General features: G+C 31.2%; 1 non-coding gene across 1 annotated transcript; it reads left to right on the top strand.

Moving 5' to 3' along the window:
* The first annotated feature begins 6,723 nt into the window (after window positions 1-6,723).
* Window positions 6,724-6,819, top strand: TRNAY-GUA (transfer RNA tyrosine (anticodon GUA)). Its single transcript has 2 exons — window positions 6,724-6,760; window positions 6,784-6,819. It is a non-coding gene; the product is annotated as a tRNA-Tyr (tRNA).
* The last annotated feature ends 1,949 nt before the right edge of the window (window positions 6,820-8,768 follow it).

Raw genomic sequence — 8,768 nt, 5'->3', positions numbered from 1 at the left:
GTCCACCCTTTACCTTGAATGAAATTTATGACCTCTTTCCTTTAATTTTTTTCAATTTATTATATAAACGATGCGATGAAAGTGACGCGTGCCATCAATTTCCGCGTTGAGTGCACATGACCTATGGTTTGATCTCCACGAACCTGACTATTACTGGCATTTTACATTGAATGAAATTTATGACCTCTTTCCTTTAATTTTTTCAATTTATATAAACGATGCGATGAAAGTGCCGTGTGCCAGCAATTTCCGCGTTGAGTGCACATGACATAGGCGATTCTTATTTCATAGACTATTGAATACTTAATGCGGCCTGACATGCAGGGATTTTAACTTTTGCCTTCCCTCTCGAGGCTGCTATTTCGATGGGCGTGCTTTCACTGAAAAGGCAAAAGTTAAATTACCTGCATGTCAGGCCGCATTAAGTATTCAATAGTCTATGAAATAGGAATTGCCCCAAACATATGGTTTGGTCTGTACGAACCTGACTACTACTGGCATTTTACATTGAATGAAATTTATGACCTCTTTCCTCTAAATTTTTCAATTTATATAAACGATGCGATGAAAGTGACGCGTGCCAGCAATTTCCGCGTTGAGTGCACATGACCTATGGTTTGGTCTGCACGAACCTGACTACTACTGGCATGGTACGACATAAAGCCGTGTCATAATTTCACATGAAACGTTATTCTCGATAAATTCTAAACTTGATTCTTTTGAGAAATTATTTTCTTAATCTTGATTATTTTGAGAAAGTGGAAGGAAATGGTCGGGGGAGTGGTTTGAAATTTCATTTTAGATGTGTATTGTTTTATGAAAGTGGAAACGAAAACGACAAGGGAAGTGGTTGGAATTTCGTTTCAACGAAGACTTAGTGCATTACACATTCTTATCCAGGGTTTATTTTTAGTGCATCGACCACGTTTAATGGATCTTGCCCTGGATTGAGTAGACATCACATATTTCAAAAGTTGGATTCTTTTGGTTTCCAAAACCTTTTTTTCTCATATTATGCAGAACAACTCCCATGTATTGACATAAAGTTGAAAACAACTGTTTTAATAAGTATTTTGATGGGACACTTATTTGTAGGATGAGACTTAAATGTTTTTGGATTTTTAAGTGGTTAAACTTCAATTTGAAATTAGCAAAAAAGTATATACATATTAATTTTTTATATATACTTGGCATGTGTAAGTGTTTGTTTGTATTTATTTGAATTTAAAATATAATTTTTTTAATAAATAATCTTTTAATGTTAAATTCATTATTTATTTTTTTTTTTTTTTTATATAAAAAAGTATGTTAATAATCTAATATGCAAAGGTACTTACTAAAAGTAAAAAAATTTCTTATAAATCATTAAAAAACATTTTAAGTGATATATTTTTTCTTAATAATTATTTTTACCATCTATTATATTTTATTTATTATATTTGAAAGATAAAGTAATGTTTCTACTCTATTAATTATATTATTAAATTCCAATTAAATATTATATCACTAACATGTAAATGGATAGTTACAACTAAATTAAGGTAAACACGCTTGTTCATCGTTCATCAATATTATTCATTTTAAATAATTAAGTTAAAACCATAGTTTCAAAAAGTTTTATATTATCTTCAAATTTTTAATGTTTAAGTTTCTTTGTCATACTTAAAATATTTCATTTTTTTAAACTACTACCAGAAGCTTTCTATTAATAAAAAGGGGTACATCACACATACACATTATTAATATAGACACCATCATAAAAAGAAGAACCATTTACACCCTAAAGGACAACATTATAGAGCTAAAATTAGACCATTATCATTTTTAGTCGACCACGCCACCAAAAGCTCGCCATTGGCTAGGGCAAGTATAAACACAACAAGAAATAACAAGAAGTATGTACCAAATCCCACAGTGATCATGCCAACTACCTGAGGTCACAAAGACCTGAAGAAGGAATTACCACATACAAGAGCAACAACAAACTGCTAGCAAAACAAAAAGAGCCAATAACTAAACAACCTATGAGTGCATACAAGAGCAACAACAAACTGCTAGCAAAACAAAAAGAGCCAATAACTAAACAACCTATGAGTGCATGCCACAATTTCCAGAATATCCATTAAGCCCCCAGAAAGGGAAAGATCCAAAACTAGCCATGATACCCTCCCAATCAATATCACCTTCATGCCATAACCAAAACCTGCAACGAGAAAGTACCAAGATCGTGTCATCAGACCATAGAGAGTCATCATCTAGAGATTGTACGACCCAAACTCCAAATGGAGGCCAAGGAGTGTCAGCACTTTGTGCCATGCAAACCAAACGAGAAGTTCCACCTAAAAGGAAACATCCTCTAACATGGCAAAACATGTTGCTCCGTAGCACCCTAGCGAGTGCAGACGCAATTCATATCATAGAGCCAAATTCGTGAGATAAACCAACTTCACCCACACACTCCACAAAACCACAAATAACAATGACACCACCCAAGCCAAGGAGAAGGAAGGGGAGCATACAACCTCACCTCCTTTCCCAAAAGTTAGGTACCCTCACCACCCCAAATACACAAGCCTTCATTTAAATCGACTAGACTTGTACTACATCTTCCAACACCCTCCACCAATTTTCTACCACTCTATAACAAGTTTGATCCATCTATGGAGGGGGCACATCTCACAAAGAGTCTCCGTTAACATTAGTAATACCACCCATCACAGAAAAATTATTCATTCTTTGAATTAAAAAATATAATTAAAAAATAATACAAATTATTAAATTAAAACCAATCTATGAAAGAATTCACTATCATTTTCAAAATTTTACACAAAATATTTCACTCGACATAAAAGAATAATAATACAAAATTATTTGAAGATAAAAATGAGTATGTTCAACTTCCCCATATTTATCATAGGTTAGGTATTATAAATAATAAAAATAACATTTTATTTATTTATTGTGTGTAAACCATTATTTTTAAAATTATTTAATTTTTAAATATATTTTATGAGTTGAAGATTATAATTTTTGGATTGAATTTTTTAATAAAATGATAATAAAGAATAAATTAGGAGTGAATTCTTTTAGGGAAGAAAACTAGTTTTAGGAGGTGAAACACTTTTTCTCATACACTTTTCCAATACAATTTATTGATTAAGGATTGATTATAAATTTTTGAATTAGGTTTTGTGATAAACTGATAATAAAGTATTTTATTAATATTTATTTATCAATTTAAAATGTTGAAGAAAAAGTGTAGAATATATATATATATAACCAATTTTGAAAAATCAAACACCTTCTTTCACACATGTGAAATGGTTCTAAATTTAAACTTAAATTGTGTCTATTGAGAAATCTCATCCCAAACGCTAAACAAAAATTAAATGAATTAATAAAAATTAAATCTATATTAAACTTTAAGCACATGAATTGATCAAAATTAAATCCATATTAAACTTTAAGTAGTTCAAAGCTATGTTAAAAACTAAACATGGTAAAATTTGAAAAATTAACATTTTTTTAGTGAATGGTATACTTAATTTACCTTTTCATTTTAGTATACACCACCTGTAGGTTAGTCTGCACGAACCTACCTTTTATTCTTGTAGTCAAGATATCATGGATGACCACTGGCATAGTTTGACATAAAGACATGTCATAATTTACACAAGAGGTGTTTTCGATAGATTCTTTTCTAAAGATTATAAGTTGATTATTTTGAGAAATTATTTTCTTTATGTTCATTATTTTTAGAAAGTGGAAGGAAACCGACAAAGGTAGTGGTTTGAAATTTCATTTAAAAACTATATTTTATTAAGCATCTCACAACCCACTGCCTTTACCTTTAGTGGGTCCCACACGGATGGCGTAGATATCACATATTTCAATAGTGGATACCTTTGTTTGAACAAGTGCTATATACATAAAGACGAGAAAATTAGTCATATCAATATCTTTACTTAATCAAAATTAAGAATATAATAAAAAAATTAAATATATGTTTTGAAATTATTAAATACTTAATATCTATTTATTTTAGAATTTTTATAAAACTATAGTTCAAATATTTGATTTCAATCAACTAATTAAAAAATCAAATTTATTTGACCAAGTGTAATTACAATATATTTTGCCGGTTTAATAAATATTTTAATATTGTAATTTTATTTGTTTTTAGTAGTTTAAAGGTTAAAATTTTGATTTAAAATTATTAAAAAATATATATTTTTTTAAGTATTGAAAAAAATTTGGGCATATTTTCTAATTTAATTTATCTGAATTTTGGAATTATAAATTTTGTTTATAAACTCTCCATAATCCAAGTGCCCTAGAGAGTTTTCAAGGTGCTTTTTTTTTGTGTAAATTATTGCGTTTTGTATTCATTATCAAAACGATAAACAACAAGAACCTCCAAAACAAAAGCACTTTGGATACAATAAACAACAAGAACCTCCAAAACAAAAGCACTGTGGATATGGTTATTTCAAGGTGTTGAATCTATATATGTAGTCAAAAACTCATTTTAAACAACAAAAAATACTATTTGACCAAAAACGATTAGCCATACTCTAAGGAATGATATGCTATGAATTGCTTCTTTAAAAGAACAAAGATTTGAAAAGATTTGCCTTGTCATCTCTTTAGGATGGGAAACTTTCAAATCCCTTAAGGAGGAGGTCCTTTCTATGAATGTCAACACTTGATTTCATATTCTCACTTGCTCATTCAAGCTAACCACTACAATATGCAGAGTCAACAAAATTCTTATTTCGATAAATATAGCATAAATAGCCAATCATTTTTGGGGCTTTTGTCTAATTAGTGTTTCTTCATAAAAAGTGCAAAGCTTAGTGTTATACTTTGAATATGATTTTTTTTCCAACGAAAAAAAATCTTGTAATTATACACACAGATTATAAGCCGCATAAAACTTTTTTGACATTCTTGCTTTAATTTGCTTTAGTTAGGAATGTATCGATCACTATGATTTACTCGTTGCACTGTGGATATGCCTGCCCCTATAAACATGATCATAAGTGATATGAGAGAAGAAAAATAATCTAAAATATTTTGGAAGAGAGGTTGAAGGGTGTAATTTTGAACCATGGATAATCTTTTTATTGTTACAAGAAAAACAATCTACAATATTTGGGAAGAGAGGTTGAAGGGTCTAATTTTGAACCATGGATAATCTTTTTATCTAATTTCTAACAACAAAAATCTTCATATATATGAAGATGTGATATCCCCGTTCTTATGTTCCTGTGCAAGAAGAAGTAACAATTTTAGAGCCATAAGTTATGCAAAATTGTTTGTTGTTGAGCCAATAATTGTTGAGAAGGAAATATGATGGGATGGACAAAGAAAAAGAACCCCCCCTGCTCTTCTCTGGCAGGAATTGCCTTGGGCTACCTCGTCACAGAAAGCTTATGGTATACCAGGTTTTGATAGTTATATCAAGGTGAGAAAGACATTGTTTAGGCCCCTGGCTATATCGAAAAATATTTGAAATAACTAAACATTGAATTACAATTTTTAAGATTAAAAACTCTTTATGATAAAAAATTGCATGATTTTGATCCAACCAAACCCATGTCATGATAAGAGGAGGCATTTATGATGTGCTAGTAACCAATTTTTGAGACCACCTTCAAAAGTGGATCCTTCCCAAATATATGATAGATTTTCAAAATTACAATTTCAGTCCACACTACTCATATGAAAATATGAAAAGTCATTGAAGAAAAAAATCGCCAACTTGTGCATTCCAAATTTACCATAAACCTAAATAAAATATAAATGTAATTTACAATAAACCTAAAATAAATAAGATATAAATGTTAAGACTTTTGAGATAAAGCATCTCGTAATGAAAACTCATATAAGAGGAATGGTTGCACCAGACCTTGACATACAACAATATAGCTAAACAAAAAGACTACTAGAACTGTAAACGAAACACTAGTGAATCATAACAACTACTGGCTTGAACCATTCTCTACTATCATAATGCAAAGTGACATTGATTCAGCCCTTCTGGTTTATTGATTCAGCTCTTCTGGTTTTTAAAGAACTATTTCTGTTGAGGCATCCATATCATTCATTACTTTCTTTCCATTCGACGGATATTTACATCAAATTTATCAATTTTGGTTCCATCGGTGACCAAATGTCAAATATCAGAAAAAAAGAAGATGATTATAAATCACAGAATTATAAAATTCAATTCTGATGTTTTTCAAAAATTCTGTGAACCGTGCAACATCCATCAATGCATCCAGAGTTTGGAGACCCCCAAAAGGAAAACCTTGAACAAACAGAGCAGATCCATAACAAAGTAATAGTGCAGACCAGACTAATGATGCAGGGACTTCATAAAGCGCAGAAGGTTACGATTAGGGTATATAATGCCATAAAACTCCACTGGGAAACACCGAATAGTTATTTGAACGAAATTCTTGAATATCGGCGAACTTGTCAAACTTCTATTAAAACTTTTCACCTTTTGTGGATGGAATATCAATTGGATCAGTAACCTCCCACGGCTGAACCGCAGCTCCCTTACTAATTTTAAACATTTGAAAATTAGTTGAATGATTATGAAAATTACGCTGCTACTGTCGTACCGCTGAAAAGGTACAGGTTTGACTTTCAGATTTCCCAGTTTGGTCGATTTTATAAATTAAAAATAATTTATTTCATTTCTAAAAAAAAGAGCCGACCTTAGCTCAGTTGGTAGAGCGGAGGACTGTAGTGGGATATCAAATCCTCGTTGTCATCCTTAGGTCGCTGGTTCGAATCCGGCAGGTCGGAATATTATTTTCCTTTTACATTTTGCAGATTCTTCGTTCAAATTAAATTGGCATATTAAATCTTCATTGTCATCCTTAGGTCGCTGGCTCGAATCTGGCAGGTCGGAAATGTTCTTTCTTTTTACATTTTGCAGATTCTTCGTTCAAATTAAATTGGCATATTAAATCGTCATTGTCATCGTTAGGTCGCTGGTTCGAATCCGGCAGGTCGGAATGTCATTTCTTTTTACATTTTGCGGATTCTTCCTTCAAATTAAATTGCCATATTAAATCTTCATTGTCATCCTTAGGTCGCTGGTTCGAATCCGGCAGGTCGGAATGCTATTGCTTCTTACATTTTGTAGATTCTTCCTTCAAATTAAATTGGCTGTATTCTTTTTGGGTTAGATAACAAATAATGCTTTTGATTCTCGTATAACAAGCCTGATTTTACAGCAACTCTCCCTTTTCGTCCTCCAATATAATGTCGAATTTTCATAAAATTTCAGTACTTATTGTTTTGCGATTTGATGGCAATCTGCGAAACAAAATTCACATTTCAATATATTTTAAAAATTTTGATTATATTTTCTAAAATTTTGGGTCCATTTAGAAACTGAAAATTCTTGAGTACATCAATCTGCTATTCATACAACTTCGAGCAATTAGATGGATAAAAAATTTCAACCCATTGGTGTTTATTTATTGAATTAGTGCAATTGTCAATTGTGCGATGAACATCTAGTTTCCCAGAGATGGTCCTATCGACAAAACACTTCAATAGAGCTCGCTCAACATATGCATCCAAGAACTTTAAGTTATCAAGTTAGTGATAAGGTGTATTAATAAGGTATTTTTTCGTGATGTTTTTGGTTTAAATTTTTGATCAGTTTTGTGTGTCATTTGAGTGGCTGTATTGTTATATTTGGAAATTATAGTGATAACAATTGGAATTAATCCTATATTATAGGAATGCAATCCTGCCTCTTGAAATTCCACAAATTCAACCAAGAACAAAGATAATATATCTTTACGCAAGAAAATTAAGTACTTATTTCCCTACCTATAAATGATGACAGCTTGTTATAAAGAGTAAACAGAAATTGATATACTCAAATTTGGTATAACCTCAGGATTCCCCATGGCAACCAGATTGGTACTTGGACCAAATCTAATAGGCCAAAACATGCTACTGTGTTCTGTAGCGAGAATGCTTTTGCATGTGGGAGTAAGAAATTTCCAAAATTAAGTCTCTAGTAATCTAGCTTTACTACATTAAAGCTATATTGGATTGATTGAGATGTGGGCTGAGAATGATCCAAATCTTTTGAGATCAGAGAATTAAGAATCCATTTATTGGAAGGTAAAAATTGTATATGAGCATTATAACATCATACTTGAGTCTGACTTTAGTGCCAATTCAAATTCTATTTGTGCATTTGAATCTTACTTGGAATTGGACATTTTAGTTGTTTTTAGTGTCAATTCATGCCAATGCGCTTTATCATTGTTCCACTCCTTTGGAATGTTAGCTACAGGAGCATCGCCTAACATTCAAACTTAATTTGAGCTTACAAAGATAAATTAGCTGGTTCTAATAATTGAGATCATGGCAGAAAAACAGGATCTAAGTTTTAGCCAGAGAACAATTTTCATTTCTAGTTTCTATAACCAAACATTGAAAAGGTAAAAAATTAATTTTAGCATTTGAAGATTCCTAAGTATTATAAAATCATACTTGAGTCTGTCTTTAGTGCCAATTTAAATTCAATTTGAGCATTTGAGTCTTGCTTGAAATTGGAACATCTTAATTGTTGTTTTAGTGTCAATTCAATCCGATGGGCTCTATGATCTATCATTGTTTCACTCCTTTGGAGTGTTAGCAACTGAAGCATCACCTGACATTCAAACTTAATTTGAACTCTCAGATAAATTAGCTGGAACTACTCATTGAGATCATGACAGAAAAAC

The sequence above is a fragment of the Pinus tabuliformis genome, chromosome 2_1 (assembly GCF_031772625.1).
Source record: "Pinus tabuliformis cultivar Carrire ecotype Pingquan chromosome 2_1, CPIR1, whole genome shotgun sequence".
NCBI classification, from domain to species: domain Eukaryota; kingdom Viridiplantae; phylum Streptophyta; class Pinopsida; order Pinales; family Pinaceae; genus Pinus; species Pinus tabuliformis.
Note: the sequence above shows the minus strand (reverse complement) of the source record. Positions and strands in the feature narration are given on the sequence as shown.